Here is a 26,217-nt window from a genome sequence, read left to right as displayed (position 1 = left end):
TGATTCATGCTCAGGAACAGATTAAGGGAAAGGTCATGAATTTTAATTTAAGATCCTAGTTTAAGGTCTTTTTGAGGTTCAGATTCAGTCACAACTTCTTCACAGAAATGCAGAGCAAAACCTGTATTTAGTTTTGTATTCTTGGATTGTAAATATCAGTAAACTGTGCAACAACAAACCAGAATGTGAAAGTCGTTTCTAGAAGAACAGGGAACCCCCTTAATACCCGGCGTTGAGCGAACTTCCTGTAAGTGAATCCGACCTCCTTTTCTGAGATTCTGACATTTGTGAATCTACAGAAAAAAAGGCAAAAAAATAATGAGGAAAAGAAGCCAAACAGATGTTCTCAGAGCGACAGCTGTGCTGCATCGCTCACATGTAGAAGGAGAAACATGTTCCAGCATTAAAGGCTCAGTAGGTAACTTTTATATAAAATAACTGCAGAACCCAAGCAGCAACCTCTGGGGCTGAAACATGAAGCATCAACGCTGAAGTGTTAAACCTGCAGTTCCTCTAACGACCACTAGAGTCTGGCTCCAACAGTGAGTCAGTCCCCATAGACTCCCATGTTAAAATGTCCAACTTTACAGCAGAAATCAACATGTTTACAGCCTGGTACAAAAACTGTTTTGGTCTCTAGAGCTGATTTCCTCCTTCATGACACCTGTTTATATAACTCACCTGTTTACATTTTATTAAGGACTACAGTTATGGAGGATAGAGGGCGTGGCCTCTTTGAGTGACAGGCGGGTGAGTGTGTGCTTGCCACAAACCAGCATTTTACCAAGGTCTCTGCTCCACACACGCCCCACCTCTTTGCCAATTTTTGGATTAGCTGGGAGTTAGGAGGCGGAGTCAGGCACTGCCAAGATGGCAACGGTGGATCAGCTCACTCTGAGCTTCAGAAACCTGTGGGTGACGTGACACAGGCGACACACTGAGACCAAAAGAAAGAAAAAAGTAAATAAAAACTGCTGCATTTATGCAATAATAATGATCATATCTCAGATTTGAATCTATTTATCACCATATTTTTAAACATTTTTTTTTAAATTTACCATGTGAACTACACATTCTTAGTTCATTATCACAACTCATCCACAGGTTTGCTCTTTTGAAAATGTATTGTCGACCCTCGCGGCTCACAGGTTGGGAACCACGACTCGGAAGTAATTGTTTCAGCTTTAAACTTTATTTTTTTGAGTGGAAATGTTGCGAACCTTGTAAATATCAGTAAATATAATTTCCTACTTCCAGCGCCCTCTGCTGGAGACCAGAACAGAGCTTTTGTGTGTGAAGCTTCAGTCCTCGTCCCGGTCATTCAGAGTGAGAGAGGAGGAACGGTGACGACTTCCCTCCCGTTGGATCGACGCTGGGAAACGACTCAACTTCTCATAGTCTTGATATCAACATGATGAGTCACAACATGCCGGGATTACCAGTCACAGTTCAGGCACTTCACTGTGTCATCGCTTCTCTATCTGTCATCGTTCAAACACTGATCTCAGGTCAGATTTCAGGTCAGCGTGATGCTTCATGTCCCTCTCTGGAAGGAATCAGGCCGGCCTTCGTTTTTTCCACTCTTCCTGTAGAGGTCAGAGGTCACGCAGCCAGTGGCCACCACCTGAATGTTGGAAGTCAGTGATGGAGCATATTAAGTTAATGACTGTATTGAATTATGTTTCAGTGGCAGATATTTTCACTGAGGCTGTTGAACCGGGTTTTCTTCTTCATGGCGTTGAAGCCGGTTCTCGTCTCCGCAGGTGTTTTCTTCTTCACACATCATCCCTGACCTTTGACCCGCCCCCCTCAGCCTCTGCTTATCCCCTCCTAACGAAGCTGTACTTGTCACGGTGGACGACAGAAGATTCAACAGGGCGGCTCTCTCCTGCTGCACGCAACATCTTTTTCCTCTCAGGGAGCCAATTAGAGGAGGCGAGGAGGACGACCTGCGTCCTGGGACTCGGCTGGACGTGTCAACAGGTCTGTTTTGATCAGGGGATGAGAGCGTCTCGGTCGCCGAGCTTAAAGGATTGGTGAAGAATGTAAATTCAGCTCTGCTCTTGGTGAGGGGTCAGCGAGGACAAAAGGGGAGGGGTCGGCCAGGGTAAGGTTACCGAGAGGGAGAAGGAGGAAAGTCAAGGGTAAAGTAGAAAGTCTGGACTCAGCACAGATGTTGAGTGAAGGTGCAGTGACCGGACGGCACTTCAGCCTCTCAGTTATCAGCTGCAACAACGTCGCAATTTACGAAACACGTCGAATTAACGATTAATGTGAACGATTAATCCATCAGTTAATACTTCAGACTCATTAAATAAACCATGTGTATGAAAACATGATTGGAAAATACATGAATAAATAATAGAATTTGAAAAGACGTTTTAAAAATGTGATTAAATACGTGGATTCCCTCTTCAATTAGCATTTCCTTTTCCTCTTAGCTAACCGGTTAGCTTAGCCATGTGGCTTCTCCTTTAGCTTTTCCATGGTAAAACCAGGCTAAACAATCCCAATTGGCCATGGGATGTAACAAGCTCTCTGATTGGTTGGAGAGCTAACCAATCATATCATATCCGTAGGGTTTTCTATTTTTAAATGAGTAAAAATATGAAATTAAGGAAATGTTTTATTATTTCCTGTGACAGCCCAAGCTGAGCCTCGTCTTCAGATCTACTGCTGTGGTGATTAAATCTGCAACGATCAATCCATTAATTGATTGTTTGATTGAAAGGAAATTAATCAACAACTATTTTGATACTCGATTCATCGCTTCAGCGTCTTGTCAAGCTAAGCTGTCGAACAGTTGCTGGTTTCCTGGACAAAATGTCTCAGTTACGCCTTGAAGGAACTTCTTTAAATTTGACACAAACATTCACCTGGACTCAAGGATGAACTTGTTAGACTTTAGTGGCTTAAGGTCAAAGGTCAAGGTCACATCGACCTCACAAAACATTTTTCAGGAATTACTCAAGACTTCATGCAGCAATTATGACAAAATTTAAAACAAATGTTTAATATTTTCTATGACTCCAGAAAGACCAGAACATTTTGTCTAAAAGATAAAAGATAATCACGTTTCTATTTTTATTGTGATTTAAAAAAACAAACATATAACAAAAAATAAAGTTGTGTTAATTAAACAGTCCTCTACTGATCACAGCCTGCAATCAACCTTTCTTTTAAATAAACTTTATTGAGAATCACAGTGTTGTAAAAAGTTGTATCTTTGCTAACAGCTCGTCCAGTTTGTGTAGCTGCTGCTGTTCAGCCTGTTTCTGCTCAGAGAGCCTGTCAGCAGCTCCATCTTATCCTGCAGGACATCTGCACTGTATCAAACATCCTCTCTCTCTCTCTCCCTCTCTCTCTCCCTGCTCTACAGCTGGTGCTGAGGACTTGGCTTTGAAACGTGAGACTGGGTTGTTTGCGTACCGTTTCGCGAGCGGTCGGCAGAGTAGCGTGGAGGAGGACGTTAATTACGGGACAGGTTCGTCCGGCGTCCCCAGAGAGCTGGACTTCCTGTTTGGTCCGACCTCAGATCTGCTCTTAGTGGTTCTCGGTGAACCTTTAAAGTGGATCGGCCTCTCTGAAATCTCTTGTTCACGTGACACGAACCTGAACCTGTCCAGAACCGAGTGAGGCTTCGGCACCAGGTTCTTCCTTCTGGTTCCACTGTGGTTTACAAAAAAGACACTGCACATATTTTTTATCTAAAAGGCGACAGCTGAACTGCCAGTCAACAATCGAAGAAGTGGCACTAATATTATTTTGATTTTTTTATTCACATTTACGGGAAGATATTATTAAGGGTCGACGCAGATCCGCTGTTTGAGTCTGACAGAACTAACCTGTGTGTAGGAATACGGTAGTGCAACGGTTATATATAAATATTCTAAATAAAGTGAACACTTAAACTTCAACTTCAACTGCTACAGCAGCTGGACGTGTCACACGGATGGAATAATGACTTCTCGATCTGCACTACACAAATGGGGAAAATAAAAATACTGTGGTTAATTATATTCTAAACTTGATAGATATCAGCTGTTGTATTTCTTTCTATCAGACTGTACTTTTAATGAAAGTTTGTGGAGGTTGAAGCTTCATCTTTATTTGACTGATTCTTAAAAGTTTTGAAAACTGGTGGTTGATGAAATTTGAAAGTATTTCAAACGGGCAAAACTTTAAAATTTACATTTCGCAAATTCCTGGAAAGACAAATCCTTGAAGAAATGAATCAAGTGGGACAGGAAGACGGTCCACCTGTAGGTTCCTGTTCACCTGCTCAGCTCAGAGATGACTGTGTGTGTGTGTGTGTGTGTGTGTGTGTGTGTGTGTGTGTGTGTGTGTGGGGTGAAGTTGGCTCTGCCAGCCTCTCAGCGTCTTGTTAGTGTCCAGCTGCGAGGCGTTCACCCAGCTGGATGTCAACAGACGACACGCCGCCGCACGTCAGCTCCGGCAGGGAGCCTCTGAGCAAGGCACCGCAGTTCAGTTCAGCGTGATGTGAGGTTTGGTGTTTGGTGTTTGGTGTTTGGTAGTTTGGTAGTTTGGTAGTTTGGACACAGACTTCTGCACCTGTTGATTTATGGATTTATCTCCTGATGCGACTTCAGAAACGTACGTGGTCGGGTGTTAAACCGTCTGCTGTGGTTTATCTGTGAGAGAAGATGTCGTCCTGATGTTTCATGTGTGTGCCAAGGTACCACAGCAGAGCTCCAGCCCCCCCCCCACACCCCCTCTTCCTCCTCCTCCTCCTCTCATTATCCCGTGCAGATGTTCAGCGCCGGGCCCTCGGCGTATCAGGTGACCTCAAATCTAATTGATATCAAAACTCTGGCGGGGGAAGCCTAAGCCTCTCTGTGCTCTCGGGTTACGGCCTGTTATAAACCCGGCCCGACTTCTGACAGCCAGTTTCGGCGTGAAACATGCACTGTCCTCGCTTCAAAGGAGGAGGGTGGCGAGAAAAAAAAAAGGAAAAAAAAAGCCCGTCTCGCCGCCACCTAGGAAGAGCCCCCCCCACCACCCACCTCCACCCTCCGTTTCCACAGCGCTCTGACCGAATTGAAACTAAATCGGATTAATCACGCTCAGGACTTTTATGAGTGGAGGGCATTTGTTTTGGCACGCCGAAACAAAAGCATTAATAAGCTCATCGGCAAACAGTGAGTTTAATATGGGAAAGTGATCCGAGGCGGGGTATTACAATGCAGCTGAGAGGGGGAATTGGAAGCTTAAGGAGAGGATGTGATGGTAATGACTTTAAGGCGACATAATCCCCCCCATCTGGGCCCGCCGATTGTTTGATATTTATGGCCGATGATCGGCACTAATAGGTTTGTTATTTTCTTACGGGATGAATATGAATGGAGGGGAGCATGGGAAGAGGGTTGTGATTTGTTTTGTTTTCATTTTGTTTTGGGTTCAAACCGCAGATCGGTTTCAGACAGAGACGCGTCTGAGGGAGGGAGGGAGGGAGGGAGGGAGCTCTGCACCTTCTCTCTCTCTCTCTGTGTCTGAAGTCAGATTAAAGATGGAGGGTCGATTCTCACACACACTGAAGCTGAGTGGAAGCAGATGGAGATTTGTGTTCCCACTAATCCCATTTGTCTCCCAGAGTTGATGTGATCTGTGCTACTGATGCTGACGCCTCATGTTGTTCATTTTAACCAGAACAGTTCATTCACTACTTCACTTGAAGAAGCATGTTGCTGGTTTACGCACTTGTATCGTGTTCTTCTGGTCTAATCCACCAATCAAAGCGCTTCACATTACAAGCCACATTCACACGGCACTTAATTCTCCGGGGTTTAGTACGTTGCCCAAGGACTGTGCACTGGTGGAGCCAGGAATCGAACCAGTGACCTTCCGAATAGTCCGCTCTCCAGAATAGGGCTGCAAGATGTGCAGCATAACTTCAGTTTGAATGATTGGATGATGTTTTTGCATTTTCATTTTCCCTCAAATCCTAATTTAACCCCTCAACTACATCTCCAGCCGTAGTTTATTACAGTGCAACAGTTACCATGGTAAAATACATGAGACTGGGACTGTTCATAGATCAGAACATCAGATATTTCAATGATTTATTGATCGCAAAACTGGAAATGTTCCCAGTTTTCATTTTATAAATCTGTCTGGTCACCTTACTGTTCAGTGGCATGCTAATGTTAGCATGTAGCTCAAATTGAAGCCTCACGATATTCGACCTCTTCAGTAGCATGCTATTGTTAGCACGTAGCTCAAATTGATGCCTCACGATACTCGACCTCTTCAGCAGCATGCTAGTGTTAGCACGTAGCTCAAATTAAAGCCTCCCGATATTCATACTCTTCAGTAGAATGCTAATGTTAGCATGTAGCTCAAATTAAAGCCTCACGATACTCGACCTCTTGTTGGATGTAATAATGAAGGTAAACACACTTCTCTCTCTGAGGTATTGGCTTGCATGTAGACATCTAATTAATGATGCAAATGTTAGCATTTAGCAAAAACTTAAAGCTTCGCAATATTCAACCTTTTCAGTGGCATGCTAATGTTAGCATGTAGATCAAATTGAAGCCTCACGATATTCAACCTCTTCAGTAGCATGCTAATGTTAGCACGTAGCTCAAATTAAAGGCTCCCGATATTCAACCTCTTCAGTAGCATGCTATTGTTAGCCTGTAGCTCAAATTAAAGCCTCACGATACTCGACCTCTTCAGTAGCATGCTAATGTATATGTATGTATGCATGTAGCTCAAGCTATTCAGCTTGGCTAAGCTAAATGAGTTTTCTTTATAGTTTAAACAGCGGATGATGATTGACAGCTTTATAAATAATCATCAGGCCGTAACCTGACTTGGCAACTTAAAGAGGAACATCTCAGTGTCTCCAACACGTCGACTTTACATGGACAGGCCGTCCAGGTATATTCACGGCCGCCGAGGTATATTTGGCGACCCAGTTTTTTATCCGTCCGAGAGAACGTCACTATCTGCGATGTCCCCTTCCTCGGCCCCTCCCCTACCTGTTTGTTCTCCTGCCACTGTCTAATTTGTGTAGAAATATTTTTACACTTCTTATAATAGCAGCTTCACTGTAGAGCAGCGTGCAACTAAAAAGTGATGAACCCAGCTGGGATTGGGTTCACAAACTTTGGAGCATTTGTAGCACATGTCAAATTGATGAAGATGTTCTTAAGCAGTAGCGCACTGAGCTCTCAGGGCCACCGTACAGACCACACCTGGCTACACCTAGCTGTTGTGTTTGGGTGTGGTCAGAGTTTGTTTGTTTTTAATCCTTCTTTAATCTAACACCGACTTGCTCTTTGAAGACGCTGTTGTAACAGGAAACAACAAAGTTCACATCGCTCTTTACTTTTGACTTTTCTGTCGTAACCTTGGTTCTTTTTAAAGGGACAGCCTTTGAGTATCTGCTTCCTGGTTATAACGACACGACTCTGCCAGAAATGTAAAGTTGACTTAATGCTGACTGGATTTTTTCTTTATGGAGATGGTCTGACCGCGGTGGCCGGAGTCCGGATGACAGGAAATCAGTCTAAAATACTTTCCGGTCTAAAAATTGTGTGAGTGTGAATTCAGGAGTATTCTGGGATGTTCCCGCTGCGCTGGGTTTTTATCCCTGTGGTTTCCCTCGGCTGCTGGCTCGTTACTGACCCTTGGCCCACTTGCTTGATGGATGACTTTATGACACTATTTTGGTCCGGAGCGTCACTGAGGGCACAGGCTGCCCGGGGCCCGGGTATGTGACCTTTCTCTGGTAATGTCTTGTCAGGAAAAGATGCGTCAGGATGAGAGTTTAATAAATCCACAAGATCATGTTGAGCACGCAGGGCTCGGCGGGGGCGGGGGGGGGCTGAAAGGGGGAGGGAGGGGGTTCCCGAACGTTCCACGGGACCAGAGCTGCGTCATGGAACTGTCGATGGAAAAACACCTTCTACCTGACGTCCACGGATCAGATTCCCCCCCAACACATTTCTGTCCCACAGGTATGAAGTCAGATTCCAGCCTGTTGGTCGCAGGCTGCAGAGTGACTTCAGCGAGCGTCCGTTTCCACCGGATCCCCAGATGTCAGAACAGTATCTGCTCCTGATACTGTAAGATATGTCGCGCGTCCTCCACGCTACAACATGACATGTGTTTTTATAATTCTCCCGCCGCCCCGCCGGGGAGTCATTCTGGGTAAAGAGTGTCAGCGAAATGCCTGAGATGAAAAGTGAGAGCGGATCCTGTCGGAGCCAGCTCGCGGCGTCACAAATCATCTCTCTAAGAGACGTTCAGGTGCCGTTCGTTTGGCAGGACGCTGGGTGTGTTTGTGCAGGACGATGCTGCGCAGACTTTAACAAGGACCTGTGTTTGTTTTTGTTGAGTAGCAATGACTTTATCAACTTTAAACGCTGCAGGACGGAGTATTTGATGTTTTTTAACACAATCTTTTCTCAGTGTTTTACACTGTTTCGCTGTAACACCTGAACCACCACCTCTCAACACAAATAGGTCATAAAACAAGAGGAAACACAAAGCAAACTGAACAAATCACACAGCGCTGCACTGACTGATCAGCAGGAAACTAGTTTAGAAGTGGAGGCTGAAAGTGTATTGAGTTTATTTTGTTGATTAATATGTCGATTATTTGCTCATTTAATCGTTCGGTCCATAAAATGTAAAACATGTCTTCACAGTCTGTCAAAGGCCAAAGCAGCAAATACATGTGAACCTTTATTTACTTGTTATAATATTCCAGGTTATTGTTATTGCACAGATGTTGTTTTTCTTCAGGTTTGCAGTTTGTCTTGCAATGGTTGTTTTTCTGTGATTTTTAATTAAAATAAAAAGTTTCTAGAATTGAATTGAAAAGTTTTGAAAAGTTCCTTCAATATTTCTCTTCCTTCACACTGAGGGACGCACAAGAGAGTTAAAAAGTACCAGAGACAAAGATATCCTGATAATAGCTCCAAAAAACACTGGATCCTACATTTCCCATAATGCATTTTAATAGCATCTTCTCATTAAAAACCCTCTGTGCTTCTCCTTTCCAACTGCAGGTCTCTGGGTTTGAAACTACTGATCACGTAAAGAAGCTCAGCTCTGATCTAAAAGCCTGGTTTTTAGTTTCATTTAGTTTTCAGCGTCGTCTCTGTTTGAACCTCAGACTGTCAGCTGAGTGTTTCCCCCCTGAGGCGGCGCTGGACACTGCAGCGTGTTCCCTGAGTCGTCTGGCATGTTGGTGAATGTGTCCACTAATGCTCAGTAAGACCAGCGACACGCCGGGAATGTATGACACACACACACACACACACATACTGTGCACGCTTCACTCTGGGTTTATCAGTACAAGACGTGAAGAGGAAACGTTGCTCTGTCTGAATTTAAATTTAAAGAATCCTGTGTGAGCGGAGACACCTGAACGTCCCGTCACTCTGCTGCTGGGGCCTGATCTGAAGCTATGACATGAATTTTTATTCGGGTGTCGGACGTTCTCTGTGCCCAACCCTCACAGGCTGAACATACATCTATAAATATTCACCTGGTATTATAAATTCTGTCATCTGTAAATTACTCCCCCAGTATTAGAAAGCAACTCAGTGCATTGACTCAAGTATGAAGTATTTCTATTTTATTCTACTTTATATTTCTGCTCCACTACATTTATCTGACAGCTATAGTTATAATAATCTTATATAATACAATGCAAAGTCACATGCATGAGTTGTTAGCAATTATTATTATTCAATTATTAATAAATAATAAAATAAAAAAAATTTAAATGTACGCAGATTTTTTTAAATTTTATTTCAACATCATTAATAATCTCATGACCCCACAGATTTATCTGGCGACCCTTTGGAGGAACACGACCCCTAGGTTTGGAGCCACTAGACGAAACTAGCTAACTGTTTATAAAGTAGTTAAAGCTCCATATTTTCTTCTTCTTCTTCTTCTGTGTTTTATTTGAAGTGTTGATCCATCAGAGGATATAAAAACCATCTCAGTGTAGTTTTACATCTCCTCTCTCAGGCTTCTCTCTGGAGCTCTAGTAACAACAGGTCGGTGAGCCAATCAGAAGAGAGGAGGCTCTGAGCCTCTCTTCTGATTGGCTGACTGTTTTCTGAGTGATCCAATAAAAATAAAGCAGATTTCAGGTAAAAACACTCAGAGAAACCAAATCCTGCAAGGTTTGGATGGTGGGTCCAGGTGGGCGGGGCTTGGTGACTGCTTTGTTGTGACATCACAAAGTTCCAGAAGTCCTGACGGCTGGTTTTAAGGCTCAGTTTCTGAATACAGGCTGTGTGCATTTCTCTGTGGACTGAGGCTTTGATACTTTCACAGTATTAATATAGAAGCTAGAGCTGATCTATAATCACACTACACATGGACACAGACCTTTACACTGGAGGAGCTTTAAAACCAGCTCCACCTACATGCTGCTTATGTATTGATGCTTTAATATCACATATAATTATAAAATATATGAGAAGTTTGGTATTTTTCCTTAAAAAATGTATAGATTTTATGAATCCATCTTGTGGCCTTTAGAGTCTGAGCTGCTTCTCACTAAGTTTGATGATGATGATGATGATGATGTGATGAAGATGTTTGAACAGACTGACCAGAGAGATAGATATTAGCATTGTTAACGAGCAGGGCTAAAAGCACAGGTGGTTAATGAGTATTTTCTCAGTGTACTCTGTCTTCCTCTAATCGCACGTTCTCTCCAGAGTCATTCTGAGTTCAAAGACGTGGAGAAAACCACGTGAATCTCAGTTCTCAGACGTTTTTTTCTCTTTCTTTTCTGTTGAGTTACAGCCAACAGTAACTTTTTACTTCTATCACGGTCATGATTCAATATTTCAAACATCCCATCGCATCTTCTTTTTATCTTTTACAGCCTGTGCTATCTCTTTTAGCACGGACATTCACGGAGCCTGTTCCCGAGCCAGAAACACAATGAGGTGTGACGAGGAGCTGAAGCGCTTCAACCAGCCGGGACTCATTCTGCTTTCAACACCTGCGGGCGACCTTCGGAGGCGTGAAGTAACAAAGGTACCGAAACCTCCCACTGGCACTCGCCTGCCTCTCAGTATCACTGACGGACGTTGCGCCGCAGACTTTGACCTCTGAAGTGTTTTAAATCCATGTTTACGGCCCAGAATCACAACGTTTTCTCATGTGTCGTCCTCCATCTTAAGAACCCTCTTTCAAACATGACAGGAGAACCGTCAAGGGAAAGAAACGCTCGTTCAGGATCGAAAAAACACGCAACAAGTGTAAACAATACGTCATAGAAACTTCATACTTACACACCAGGTATAATTCAAAGCTGGCTGTGTGTGCTGCTGCTGAAGGCTCCTTTATGTTCCCTCTACGTACGACAATAGAGACGTCCTCCTACTTTACCCACGCATGGATGTGAAGCAATTCATCCACTAGAGGGCAGCACAGAGTCGAGAGTTTCTGACAACAACGAACGTGGCGACGGTGGAGGACGTCGTCATAATGTACCTGTTAAAAAAGAGGCAAAAATGGAGGAAGCGTGGTGGATTAAATATGTTGCAAAACTAAAGATTTTAATATCTACACGCCGGCGTCCTTTCATTCTCGTGAACGAGATGTTTCAGTGACGCCTTGGGACAAGTTATAACACAGTTTTCATATATTGATTTAAAGTTAAAGCTTACTACTTATGAGTCAGTAGCAGTTATAACTGGTAAAAGGAGCCTTATAGTAACTGATTAATAAATGATGAAGTGTTTTACCCTTCACAATAAGACTTCCTTTTTATCAGTTATAAATGTTTGTAACTACCTGCAATGCTAACGTCCTAAAGAAGACACCAACCAGACAAAAAGCATCTCCATATTAATATCCACTGTGCACAACAATCTGATAACATGAATTATGATAAATATATAAATCATAATTTATATAAGTATATGAAGAAGCAGCAGCTACAGACGCCGGATGACGGAGAAAACACAGAAAGTTCAGTAACTAATGAGATATGAGGCTGAACAGTACAGATACATGTGGGCTCACTATTTGGCAAGCAACAGGTCACTGTTGCCGTTTTTATCTAATGTGTTATAACAACTTGTGAATGATATATAAAGTGTTAACAAGCTTATTAATGAGTAACTAAAAGGAACAGTAACTAAGAGTAGTGTTATTGTAAAGTGGTGTGCTGGTGTTAAGTTGCAGTAACAGGTTGTGGGTCTCAGGTGTGTGCCCACCTGTAAGAGGCTCCACCCACTGGGTAAACAAGTGCCCCTCTTCCTGAGAGCTAAGAACTGACTGTAGGTGACTCAGCCTAACGTCAGGCTCTGTGTTGGCTCTGCGTTGTTGTGGCTTCAGCTCCTGGACTCATCCAGAGATTCAGCAGCTCCGGCTTCAGCAGAGACGCCCGACAGCTGCTGGGGAGCTGGGGGTCAGACGGCGGAGAGCACTGCTGCTGCTACTCTGTTAATGTGGGAGACAAACAACACAACAACATTCATCAACTCTCTAAAGCCACGTGCCAGGGTGTAAATCCATTTTCCTGGCGGATGTGACGTGGAAAAGATTCACCTGTGCAGGTGTTTTCAGCAGCTGGAGCTGAAGTATTCGTATAATATTTAATAAAAACCAGTGAGACTGAAGTCTGACGTTTTGTTAGTTAATTAGTTTTTTAGTTGTTCAGTGACAAATACACACACACAAACACACACTGCTATAAAACCACAGGCAGCCTCCACCTGCCGGCCTCTACATCATGCCATCACCAGCATGTGTATGTTTATACTGTATGTATGTGTGTGTGTGTGTGTGTGTGTGTGTGTAATCGGGGGGTGTGAGGCTCAGGAGTCCATCTTGTTTTTTCATTTGCTGCGCTCCGTGACATTTGTTCCTGCAGCTGAACATGTGCAGGACAATTTCTCGATTCTTCCAGCAGTGGACAGCTGCGGCGTGAATTACACTAAAGCTGCTGCTTTGGGGGGGATTAGACTGGTGCACTCTGAGTGTGTGTGTGTGTGTGTGTGTGTGTGTGTGTGTGTGTGCGTGTGCGTGCGTCTCCTGGGACATGTTAACCCTGTGCAGTCAGAGGTCCTCCAGGTCCTGGACCAGAACCAGGATCTGAACTTTAACTGAGCAGAAATCTCCCAAACAGACTGATCTGAGACGAGCTGCTCAGCATCTGTTCGTCAACTTACAGGAAGAAATATGAATGAAAATATTAATAATTCATGTAAAAGTGAACAAGTCTCAAAAGTAAGTTCATGAAAATGAGTTTGTATTTGTCGTAGGAGAAGTGAGTGTGGTCTCAGACTGTGTCGGTGCGAGATGAATAAATCCACTGGCTTTAAAGCGATAGCTGTGTGAGGTGCTCACCTGCAGTCAGTGTATTTACCTGCTCTCACTTTAGAGAAACCGAGTCAGACACAAACACCTGTTTTAACCACTTTAAATAAAATACCTGAAGAAAAAAAAGTTTGCTGTGCCGCCGTCACACAGCCCTTTTCCTTTGGAGCTACGTTGAGCCACTGTATTCCCACACATTATTATTATTATTATTATTATTATTATTATTATTATTATTATGCGCGTACTCTCCCAGTCATATTTGAAGGCGCCTCGTCGCGCCGCTGTGACTCAGTCAGTCTTCAGACTCAGCGTTCAGAGGACGGTGCCCCTGAAGTGACCTGCAGCCTGTGTCAGACTGACATGTTCATATCGGCCTTTTTCCTTCCTGCTGTGATGTGCAGAGGACGTTTCACCCGTCACTGTGTCTTTACTGTGCTTTTCACATCTCATTTCAGGATGCATGGATCCAGCTGGACTTTAGATTCCTAAACTCTAGAGTCAACAAATTTACACATGGATCTTTTATGTGTCTGCACCAGGTAATCTTTCCTCCTCGGCAGGTTTATGCACTTAAAGACCGTCTGAACTCTGAGCTGTGAAGACGCTGAAGAAAACGCTCCGTCACCTTCAGCCTGTTTGTGTTTCTTGCTGCGGTGACTCAGCTTCCTCTTCAGGATTATTTTAACCTCCTGACAAATCACAGATAATTTCACATCTGTACCGAGAGCTGCTGGAGTGACTCTTCCTCGCCGAGCTCCTCGGGGGGGGGGGGGGGGAGGGGGGCGTCTGAAAGGCCTCTGAATGAGCACTTTGAAGTATGGCCTTTCAGCAGCAGCAGCGGGCGGCCGCTGAGCTCAGGATTTGCTTTGGTCGGACCATCACCGTGAATCATTTTTTTAACACAGAGAATATATTGATTTCCACAGGAAGACGCTAAAACCCCTGAAAATCGCGCTGGGTAACAGGACACCGCGCGGCAGAGGGGGGATTTCTGCCGCTCTGAGAGCCTCTTGTGTGTTAATCGTCCGCTCAATCTGCAGAATCTGAGCGTCGAGCCAAGTTGGAAATACTTTTTATTGACGGTCTGACGGGGCAGAGCGGGAGGCCGGGGCCGTGCCAGAGGCCCCTCGAAGCTCGATCTGGTCCGACGCCGAGTTCGTTCTGCTGCAAACGACCTCTGACCTCTGAGGGAAAAGGTCACGGTTGATTCTGACTCTCTTCTGTGTCTGTTCCTCTCTGCTCTGTTGGACACAGTGTGGTTTGTCGAGCAAGGCACCGACAGCAGCAGTGTTAGAGGGGTTTGATCTGATCGTTGATTATTGATTTATATTGATTTACACACTGGAAGAAACAGACTTTTAGACCAGATGATTCACAGCTGGGACTCTGCTGTCTTCTCCCACCTCTGGTTATGGTGGTGACTGATCCTCAGTGCAGTCGATCGCACAGTACAAACTGAAGATTATAACCTTCATGACGGAGGATCCACTGCAGGACTGTTGTATTAGATTTCTCTAGATGTTCTTTATAAACCCCTGAGTGTATATCAGTAATTATCAGGTGTATGTAAGTGTCTCACCTGTGATTCACCTGGCCGCCCCTGCCTCCACGTACCGTCGTAAATAAAGCTGAAGAAACACAGAGGATCTGTTCTAACGCTCAGAAGCTCTGACAGACACAAGAAACATTAGTCATCGCCGTGACGACCAGCCTCTGATTCAGTTCGGAGGAATCTGTGTCGCGGGACGGACAACGTGCGGTCAGAGATGAGCTTTATTGTATTTCTGTGGGTTGACACACAATCAAACCACATAAACACACAAACCACACACACACTCCTTCCTCTTAAACCTCCACGCTCCTCCATTAAAAAGGAAACACCACAGAAGAAGACTCTCCCTTAGTGAAGACAGTATGTGACACTGAAACACGACACGGCCCCTCTCTCTTTTTAATAGGTGAATGAAACTGCTGCAGGGGACGCCGGCTCTTTGTTTTCTGGGCGGGTTGTTTATTGAGCGCTCGCCTCAGAAGTGGAAAACCATCTGTGTCCGCGTGTCGGCGAGGTGTTGTTTTCTCGGAGCACCACGCCACCCGAAGGTAACGGGCTCTTTAACGATGTGTCTTTACGCGTCAGGCAAGTGGCAGCGCCGCGGGGCGCCACGAGGACGAGTTTACGAGCGACCACACAGGGAGGCGGGCCCCCGGTTTGATAGAGGGCCTTCGATATTTACTGCCAGCCTGTTCGGGTCCTTTACAGCCTCTGAAAACACACAGAGGAGAGGCGGATACGAGGATCAGGTAGACCGAGGGAAGAGGCGTTGGCGTCTTCGTGATGATGTTTAAGGTTTAACAGACGAACAACTGCAGCAGTTACAGATGTTGAGACCTCACGTCTGAACAAGGAAGGACGTTTGTCTGTTTCTGATCCGTCACCTCTGATTTCATCTTCTTAAGTTCAGACAACATCCAACGTGTTGCTGAGACTCAAACTTCAAATCAAGCGGGCGACGTTTTCAATCTGAGAGCTTCCTTCGTTCCTCGTACCCGTCACATTCTTTCTTCATTATTTATTTTAAAGCGATAGATTGATCTATAGTCAGTGTATCAGCTCCCAGTTTAGAGAAGCTGAGTGATGAGCTGCTGTGGACGAGGTCAACTGCGAAAATGTGTGTTAGCCGCTTAATAAATACACCCCAAAAATAGCCACAGAAGTGTCGCTTTATTTAGAATATTTTCACAGCCGTCAAACAGCCCTTTCCTTTGGAACCATTGCACGTCCATATTCCTACGCACAAACGCACCTACGCTGAACTCAAACAGCTGATCTTTATAATTAGTGAGAAATCAACTAGATATAACTCGAGCACATTAGAGTCTCGGCCTGGACACGTCCACATGCCCACATTCAGTCATGATCATGGCGTCACCTGATGGCAGTAGGAAATATAATGTTTTACAATTCCATGTGCTCATGGTCTCCTGATGTGTAATACAGTGTGCGCTGTAGTTACTTACTTGTACTATTTAAATGTTGCTTTTAATATGTTTTAGTGATGAAGGCCGGAAGACCGAAACGTGTTGGTCTAACATTAAAGTTGTTCTGTGTGCTGCAGGATAAGCTGCAGGTTGTAAATCCCTGTCCCTGAACGCATCACCGCTCAGCTGACTGCTCATTTTCACATGTTGTGCATTTCCTGAATGAAAATAAAAGCGCGCTGCCTCGTTTCTTCGATATAACCTGAAGAAACCTGACAACCTCTTCTTCTTCTCTACGTTTATTTCTGAAACACTCTGTCTCACTGTTTCACAAATAAACGTCGTTCTAGAGAGTAAGTCAACACCAGCTCCATCAATGCAGCGCTGACACTCGCTATGTTGCTAAATTAGCTAACCACGAAGCTAGCTAATGTCAGTGGAAGGCAGCTAATGAGCTGTTAATGTATAACATTACCCTCATTCTGCCTAAATGATGTAATGGTAAATATATCTGCGACTCGTGTGTCAGTCCAGTTACACGTCTGATTTTCACTTCAGATATTTTCTCGGTAGTTTAAGTTTAAAGCTGCGACACAGACACTGAGCTAACAGCTGCTAACTGGTAACATTAGAGCGATTCTCAGACCTGCGGAAAAACACTAGAAGTAAACATGTGCACACTTGACAGTGAAAGCTGATTCAGACCCCCCCCCCCCCAATATCCTTATCAAGAAATATTGCCCAATTTGTTGTTCAGTATTTTTATACTCTGAAATATCAGCATTAAAAATCTGTAACGGGTGAAAAATGTCCTGCAGCAGCAGCAGCAGCAGGACTGAGGTGAAGTGACAGCTCCAGGTGGCGGCGCAGGGCTTCAGAGAGGACAAGAGGCAGAACAGCAACTGTTGGCCCGACGCCGGCAGATAAATAATAAACTGACTGTGAGCTGAGCGCTGCTCCTCAGGAAGAACAGAGAACAAGAAGTGATGAGGAGGAGGAGGAGGAGGAGGGCAGCAGTTTAAACCCCTGCACTTGTGGCTTGGCACAGATCGATCGGGCCTGGGTTTTTAATTAAGCAGATGTCGCCATGAATATTTCGACTTTTGAGCAACATGATATGGACGGTGGTGATGTAACGTGCACTGAGGAGCACGTGCAAAAGGCCAAAGACCACAGACAGGCCACACAACTGCACAAATCCTGGATGTAAGGAGGAGATTTCCTCTAGAAATGATTAAATATGCCGAGCGTTAGTTAGATTATATTCACTTTTTTGTTGTTTATAAAATACAACCTCAACTGATGTCAAACGGGAAGACCACAATGCATTCTGGGTGAGATGTGCGAGCGTAAACGATCATGGACAGCTACTTCGGTTTTTCGACAGTCATCAAATCGATGCACATTGTAGTTTATAAAGCGAAGTTTAGTGGGTTTCATGTGAATAAACAGAAGCTAAAGTCATCAATTTAAACATTTGAACTGTTCTGAAAATATATGTGTGTATGCATATATATATATATATATATATATACATGAATACATATTAAAGCATGGACCTGTCCTGTAAAAAACAAGCCCACAGTTCGTCTGTGCAGCAGGTTGTTGTGACCCATAGTTACGTTTTGTCGCTAGGCGACACCTAGTGGTTGTAGTGATGACGACAGGAGCAAAGGGGAAAGAGTCGGTGACGTAGAATAAAGAGAGACAAAGTCCACGTCAGGAGGAGGTGGTGGACGGATGAATGAATGAAATTTTAAACCAATCCACGATCTTTTCTTAAACCTAACCAGTGACTGTTTATCATTGTAACCATGGCGACATGCAGGTGATGACTGGGGTTTTATTATGTGTGACCGTGTCAGGATTACTCCAGCAGACGAGCTGAGAAGCTAACTAGCTGGCTAACCGGAGTTAGCCGCAGTTAACTGTTGTCGTAAAATGGCGTAGCTTCTCGAGCCTTTACGCCGCTGGTCACGTGACACTGCTCAGCCAATCATCACTCAAGACTGAAGAGAAAAGGGAAACTGAAGCTACACTTTAATTTTTCTAAAATCAAGCACTTTATTTTAAGATGCACATTTTTCTAAAACTGTTATGTATTTATTATAGTGTCCATCACAGGGTTGGAAAGAGGCAGGAGCAGTTGCAGTTTCCTCTTGTGTGAACTGTTAAATAACCTGAAACCTGCGTTTCTTCCATCTGTCGTAGGTTTGTTTCTTTTGTTGAGTGATGTTTGTCGAACGCTGCTCACGCGTCACGTCCCCGTATGAAACGTTTCCTATAAATAAATTTGACTCAAACTTGACTCCGCAGCTATTTTTATCTAAAACCTCAGTAAAGCTATGTGTTGTACATATGTGTGTGTATGTGTGTGTGTGTTCATGTGTGTGTGTACATATGTGTGTGTGTGTGTGTGTGTGTGTGTGTGTGTGTGTGTGTGTGTGTGTGTGTGTGAGCAGGGTAAATCCGGTCAGGAGCCAGTCTGGACAGGATGGAGTCCACAGCGACACAGAGCTCAGGTTTTACTCATCCTTCATGTTTCCTTCAGTTTAGTTATCTGTGCAGAGTGGAAGCTTTTATATTTTAATCTACAAATAATTTAGAACATTAATTAATGCAATATTTTCTTCTCTGCGTACTAATAATTTAGATTAATTTTTGAGGACACATCAGTTACAGCCTAAGTAGTAGCTTTGAAGCTTGTGGACGTAACTGTTGTAGATATGGTGTAACCCTCAATGAATTTAGTCTTATAATAATGATTGTTTTTAAACTATACAGCAGCAGCGAGTTTATTATTTATTAGCAGTATAAATAATAAATGGTTCATAACACATTGTAATATTGTTGTTAGCAGGTCTAAGTGTTTATTAATGTAGTTTTTAGTAACTTTAGTGACCCACAAGTGGAAGTTGTTGCATAAACCCAATAACAAATCTAACAAATCATAATACATTAAAACCCAGTTATGATTCTATGAAATGTGTCTTTATAGTATAAGATCCTTTTGATAAATGTTCTACATTAATAAACACTTAAAAATGTCCCTAAAGCTGCGTTCACACCAAAACTTTTAAACAATCTCTATCCAGACAGACTCACCTGAAAACACATAGACACGTGTGAGCAGGTGTAAACAGGAAGTAGATCTGTTAATCTACAGTTGAATAGTTGCACAAAATACTACGAACAAGGAGCAACAAAGACAGTTGTAACCGAGCAACAGCTGCTAGCAAAGACAACAAGGTCAGTAACAGTGTAAGTCATTATCATGTATTCATCACTGGTAGTCCAATCAGGAGAGATGGTGGGTGTGACATCATCGTTTTCAAAGGTCTCAGTTCCTGTCCGTCCAGACGACAACACAACCTCAAAGTTTTCAAAATAAAAGCAGAGTTTCTGAAAGTCTCTGGCTACGTCCACACTGCTACATTTCAGTTTTAAGCGTTTTAAAACATTCTACGTTTTTGCCTCCCGTCCGCACGACTCCGCTGTTTCCGAGCACCGAAAACAGAGACATTTGGAAACGCTGCCACGAGCATTTTAGTTTGAAAACTTTGGCGTTGTGTTGTCGTGTGGAAGGACGAAAACCGATCTTTCATAAAAACTGAGACCAAGTGTTACTGACCTCGTCGTCTTTGCTAGCAGCTGTTGTTCATTTAAATTCTGCATTTGAACACAGACACTATTCCTTGTTCGTATTATTTTTTTGGAACTAATCAACTGTAGAGTAGACAATCTGCTTCCTGTTTACACCGGCTCGTGCATACTCAGAACACGTGATGTGCGTTTTTCATGTGTAGCAGTGTGGACGTAGCTTACATCACAGTGTGTTTTAAACAGATAACTAAAGTTTAAATTCAAAGTTTCTACACTGGCGCCTTTTACCAGACAGTTTTTTTTTTACCCTCCAAAGTAGTTTCTGCGTCTGAGGAGAGACAAAAAGGATTTTCTGTCCTGACGGATCTGGACTTCGTTGTTCACAGTTTTGCAGTCACAGAGAAGTTTAACGTCTTGTTTCCTGTTGACGCGTCACCCACTTTGCGAGCGAGATTGACAGCTGCTGGTTTTGATGCTGTGACGCGACGACAGATCACGTGTTGGCGACATAAACGGCTCGACGCTCCAACCGTGACGCGTACCCTCTTAGCAGGGCATCAGAGGGCGAAGCAGCTGGGTGACATGCAGCCCAGGGGGGTGAGGGAGGTGGTCGTCGATCCCCCTCCTCCTCCTCGTCCTCCCACCACCTTAACCCCCGTCTCTCCAGATGCCCCACGATGACAGAGGCCCCCGCCATCGGCCGCAGCAGGACACTTGGCACTGACGTGAGCTGTCGGTTCTCCCGGAGGCTGGAGCGTGCCAGGCGACAGCTGCAGGGCTCAGGGTCTCTACACATAACAACCCCCCCACACACACACACACACACACAAAAAACATCACCATTAACCCCCCCCCACCCGAACCCCTTCATAACCCTCAATCCACGCCAGGCCACGCGGGGCAACGTCCTCCTCAATACGACCATTGTTGTGCTCTGGGCCGGCTAAGCCCTCCATATCAGAGGGATGAAACCCCCCCACCCCGCCCCGCCCATACCACTAGCCCACCCACCCCACACACACACACACACACACACACACACACTCAGCAGTGGTTGTGAGTGTGGTGGTGTGTTAACACAAGGCCGAGGATGATGGACTGGACTTTGATAGCTCAGCAGCTGTTTGCTGTGTAGAAACGCAGCAGAATAAATCCACCGTTCATAAAATATTGCAGAGAAGAAGAAAGTATGTTAACCTTAAAGTTCAAGTTCTGTAAGTGGTCGTCCCGTTACAGATTTATTTCACATCGCAGCCGGTGGTTTTGGTTCAGATCTTTCAGCGTAAAGGTTCAGGTTCAGGTTCTGATCACGAGCCACAATGTCCCGGTTAACGTCTGTTCCCTGTTTCTCTCTCCACTCACTTCCTGTCGTCTCTCTCCTATCACCATGGTGATAAAGGTTCCATACATATAGGTTGTTCTCTTACAGATTGGTATTGATTACAAATGTTGCTGATTTTTTTGGCGCCAACTTTGTGGACTGTTAGCAACAATGCTTTTAAACAAAGATGACCCATTACAAGCAGCGCCAATGGTACGAAATGCTATTGACTTCCTGTTTCCTAAGTGGGCGTGGCCAAGATTGCTCTTCCATGTCGAAACATAACAGCAATACAATATAACACCAGATACAGTACAAATTTGCTCCTGATTTTCCGGCTCATTTTTATCTGCTAGCTTAAAGGAGCTATTTGTAAGTTCGGCTATTGCTACATAGCTAACGTTAGCATTAGCAGCTGTTTATTTACCAGTCTAGCAGAAACATTCTGCATTCAGCATCAAACGTTATTTCTTTACTCACCACAGGTGGAAAACCGCCCTCTTGTTTTGCTTCTATTTCTATCACTTCTTTTTCTGAAGTTAGCATGCTAAACAGCTATTCTCAGTTTCGTCATTTTCCAATACCGAGTCACTGTAGCGCTCGGTCTGAAGAAGTAGCTGCTCAGTGGACGTGTTGTAACCTCTTGTCTTGTAAACCCCATTGACCCCATTGCTCATTGCAAGAAGCTAATCAAGCTTCTTAAAGGAGCTATTGCAAGTTTTACTATCGCTACAAAGCTAACGTTAGCATTAGCAGCTGTTTACTTACCAGTCTAGAAGAAACGTGGCAAGTTCAGCATCCAACTTCATTCCTTTTACTCACCAACAGCTGTCTCCAGAGGTGGAAAAAAACCACAGGCAATGTTACCTCTTGTCTCTACCACGTCTTTTCTCGCACTGAAGTTAGCATGCTAACCAGCTAGCAGGCCCTTAACTTTCCACTAGCGACTCACTGTAGCCTCCAGTCTGCCCTGAAGACGCAGCGCTGCTCAAACGACGTATGCAACCTCTTGTCTCGTGAACGCAACATTCAGCGGCAGAAAAAACTTGCAGTAGATCATATAAATCTAATCTTATTCCCTTTTCCCTCCAAAAACAGTTACATAATAATGACATTGATTATATTATTAAGCAAAGAAACAGAAGTTTTAACTTTTAATTAAATGGTTTCACATTTAATCCTCTCCCTTTTCAATCGAAATGTATTCTCTGATTGGCTGTTCAGAGTAGTTAGAAGAACTTTATTGGATTTTATATTTTGAAATGTCAACATATATTTTAATGACGACCTTTTGGAAATCTTTATCATGTATTCATCGAAGTTTCTCTCGGTGTGTTTGTGTGTTTTTGTGAATGAAGCACAAACAGCAGCTAAAATAAAACTCAGAAGAACACAGTTACGTAACATCAGTGTGAAACCGATCAGTATTTACTGAAAGTGAGAGCAGTGTGTGTGTGTGTGGGTGTGTGTGTGGGAAAGAGGTTATGTAACTGGCATGTTGCTATGGACACCACCTGACCTCTGACCCCGGGGTGGGTGTGAAGAGGAGCCCGATGACGCTCCGGCTCGGTGACTGGCATGTCACGCTACGTGTCACACAACTCAGGTGTCACATTAATGTACAACTGCTGCAGAGAGAGGGGAGGGGGAGGGGCTGGTGTACTGAGCGCGTGCAGAACAACCTGAGAGCGAACACCGATCAATCACCAGGGAAACTTTTATTAACTTTTATATCTCATTACTCAGCTCTTACAGCAGTGTGTTTAGAAATTCAGATTTTCTCAGATACAAGAATCAACAGCAGCTCAGTGAGAGGAGGACTCACCTGGTCAGGTGCAAGTCGACTCAAAACAACCTTATCCACAGGAACTTTTCTCCAACTCAGAATCTCAAAAATGCTGCGGATCCGCATCCGACTCCGTAACAACATGGAGGCGTGATAATGACTCAGAGCAGTTTTTATTTTAATATTAGCGATCGAACATTCAGAACTAAAAGCAGGAGAAGTTCACTTTGTTCTTTTTTGTTTGACAGAGGAAAGATCACTTTTCCATTCACCGTCTGTCTCTTGACTCTCTTTCCTTTTAATTCTTCCTGTTTCTAACCAGCGATCCACTTTCATTCTCCAGTTTCTGTCAGACTGAAAAGGTAAACAGATTTATAATGTGCTCCGAGCGGCAACATCACAAAAGTTCCTATGATTGGCTTATCACAGTGATAGACCTTAATACAAGAAAAGAAACTAAACAATTAAAGGTGTTTTTAAACATTTTTAATGTTTTTAAAGATCATTTCCCTTTAAAACATATAAAAAATTATATTATTTATATTTTTTATTTACATTTTTTTCTTTTCACCATAATTGAACTGTTTTGCACATGATTTGTCGGCTTGCAATACCTCCGTGGCCCAACAGTGGGCCCCGGCCCACAGGTTGGAAACCACTGCTTAAATGATCAAATCAAAATATTTATGAATCTAAACAAATAGTTTGGGTTTGTTTCTGTGTGAAACCAGAAGCGAACGTGTCTGAACACAAACTGAATAAAGTGAATTACAGAGTAAGTGTGTGTGTGTGTGTGTGTGTGTGTGCGTGTGTGTGTGTGTGTGTGTGTGTGTGTGTGTTGTAAGGTGCTGATGAGGTGGGTTCCAGGTCCTCAGGGTATCATGGAGGATCTGGTAACAGTGTGGTCTCAGTGTCGGAGCTGAAAGTAAATCACACAGTTAGTTTCTCTGACACACACACACACACACACACACACACACACACACACACACACACACACACACACACACACAGTTCTGAGAAGTGAAGAATGTGCTGGTGTGAGGAACTTGAAGGATGACTGAACTTGATGATCAGGATCATAAAAATGATGAGAACAGTTTGTTTATTTAAACCTGATCAGTGAGAAAAACCCTCTGAAGGATGAAGGGAAATATTTACATTATACATGTCACTCCTACATTTAAATCAGCTGTTCACGTGTATTTACAGTAAATAAGTGCTTCCTAATGTTTGCGCAATAACCTGCAGTACATAACAGGAATAGTTCCCTATAGATCTAAACAGATCTAGTTGATTATTCCGGACATTTACTAAATGTTTCACATGTAAATTGTCCTAAAACCACCAACATCATGTGACTTTAGCACATGTGCATCATGTGATTAAAATCTGAAATGTGTTTTAACATGTTTACATAAAAAAACAAAAGGCATAAACATTCACAGTTTACATAAGAAAGTCATAAACGTGTCACTGTAGTTAGTTGTATGTCACAGCTTTTAACACTAGAGGGAGCTGTTGACTCATTATTCTCCAGACTGGAGGCAGCAGCACGTGTTTCCATCCTCCTGTCATCCAGATTTTACAGATTTCTATTTCTTTTAAGGAAAATAATGGATTTGATTTGAGTTAGTTTTGCTTTTATCAATGTTTTTAACTATAATTAACTATGAGGTGCTGTACAGATACTCATAACTAGTGTCATTCATGAAGTCCACAGTGTGGATGTGATGAAGCAGTCGGTCACAGAAGAGTAGGATCAGATCTTCTCTGACACTCTGATCTTATTGATCACCCCGTGGTTATTCTGGTGGCTCCTGATCAATAATTAATGAACGGCTGCCGACCTGCTCTCAGATCAGAGATCAGAGTGATTTCTGCGTCTGAACACCTGATGCCTTCAGGCTCGGTGATTTCCACCTGAGTGAGGGTGAAGGAGTTCTGACAGGTGATCAGACGAAGGTGAAGTTACTGATGGATCCTCTAACGTTACAAGTCAAGACTCTTAGTGTTAAAAATAAAGTTCATCTCCTGTTAAAGCTCCATATTTTCTTCTTCTTCTGTGTTTTATTTTGAAGTGTTGATCCATCAGAAGATATAAAACCATCTCAGTGTAGTTTTACATCTCCTCTCTCAGGCTTCTCTCTGGAGCTCTAGTAACAACAGGTCAGTGAGCCAATCAGAAGAGAGGAGGCTCTGAGCCTCTCTTCTGATTGGCTGACTGTTTTCTGAGTGATCCAATAAAAATATAGCAGATTTCAGGTAAAAACACTCAGAGAAACCAAATCCTGCAAGGTTTGGATGGTGGGTCCAGGTGGGCGGGGCTTGGTGACTGCTTTGTTGTGACATCACAAAGTTCCAGAAGTCCTGACGGCTGGTTTTAAGGCTCAGTTTCTGAATACAAAGGAGGAAGTCAGGTGACGTAGTATAAAGAGCAGCATAGTCTGCATTAAGAAGAGGTTGGGGTGGATGGATAGGTCAACAAAATTTGCATTCAAGAACCTTAACGACGTTGTTGTCATTGTAACCATGACAACAAAGATCAACTCTTAAGGAAGTTTTTAACCCAAATCACAATATTTTCCTAAACCTAACCAAGCCAGGTGCAGATGTTAATGTAACCATGGAGACGAAGGTCTGGGTACCCTGCTTACATTACACTTTGTGTGTTTATGATTGTAACCATGACAACCAAGGTTCAGTATGCCTGGCGCCGTAGGGGCATGGTCGTTCAGGTGGGACTGAGACTTGATGATGATGATGATGATGAGGAGGAGGAGGAGGAGGAGGAGGAGGGCTGAACTGTAATTAGTGAGCATCTTTTCTTCTAATTATGTTTTTATCAGATTAGATTTAAGGTCTGATCAGGAATGTAGACTGAAACCTGGGAGTGTGTGTGTGTGTGTGTGTGTGTGTGTGTGTGTGTGTGTGTGTGTGTGTGTGTGTGTGTGTGTGTGTGGTCAGACCTGCTGGTCGTCTGAGTTCAGGACGAATCCGTCCACAGGCGACAATAATTAATACGAACAGAGAGAGTATGTGATTCATCAGTGTGTGTGTGTGTGTTTGTGTGTGTGTGTGTGTGTGTGTGTGTGTGTGTGTGTCAGGGCATCATGTCACTGCTGGCCCCTCCCTCTCTCTCTCTCTCTCTCTCTCTCTCTCTCTCTCTCTCAGCCAAACTGAACCTCGGGGG

Source organism: Seriola dumerili, unplaced genomic scaffold (genome assembly GCF_002260705.1).
Source record: "Seriola dumerili isolate Sdu_G_001 unplaced genomic scaffold, Sdu_1.0 BDQW01000550.1, whole genome shotgun sequence".
NCBI classification, from domain to species: Eukaryota; Metazoa; Chordata; class Actinopteri; order Carangiformes; family Carangidae; genus Seriola; species Seriola dumerili.
This window is presented reverse-complemented; position numbering follows the sequence as displayed.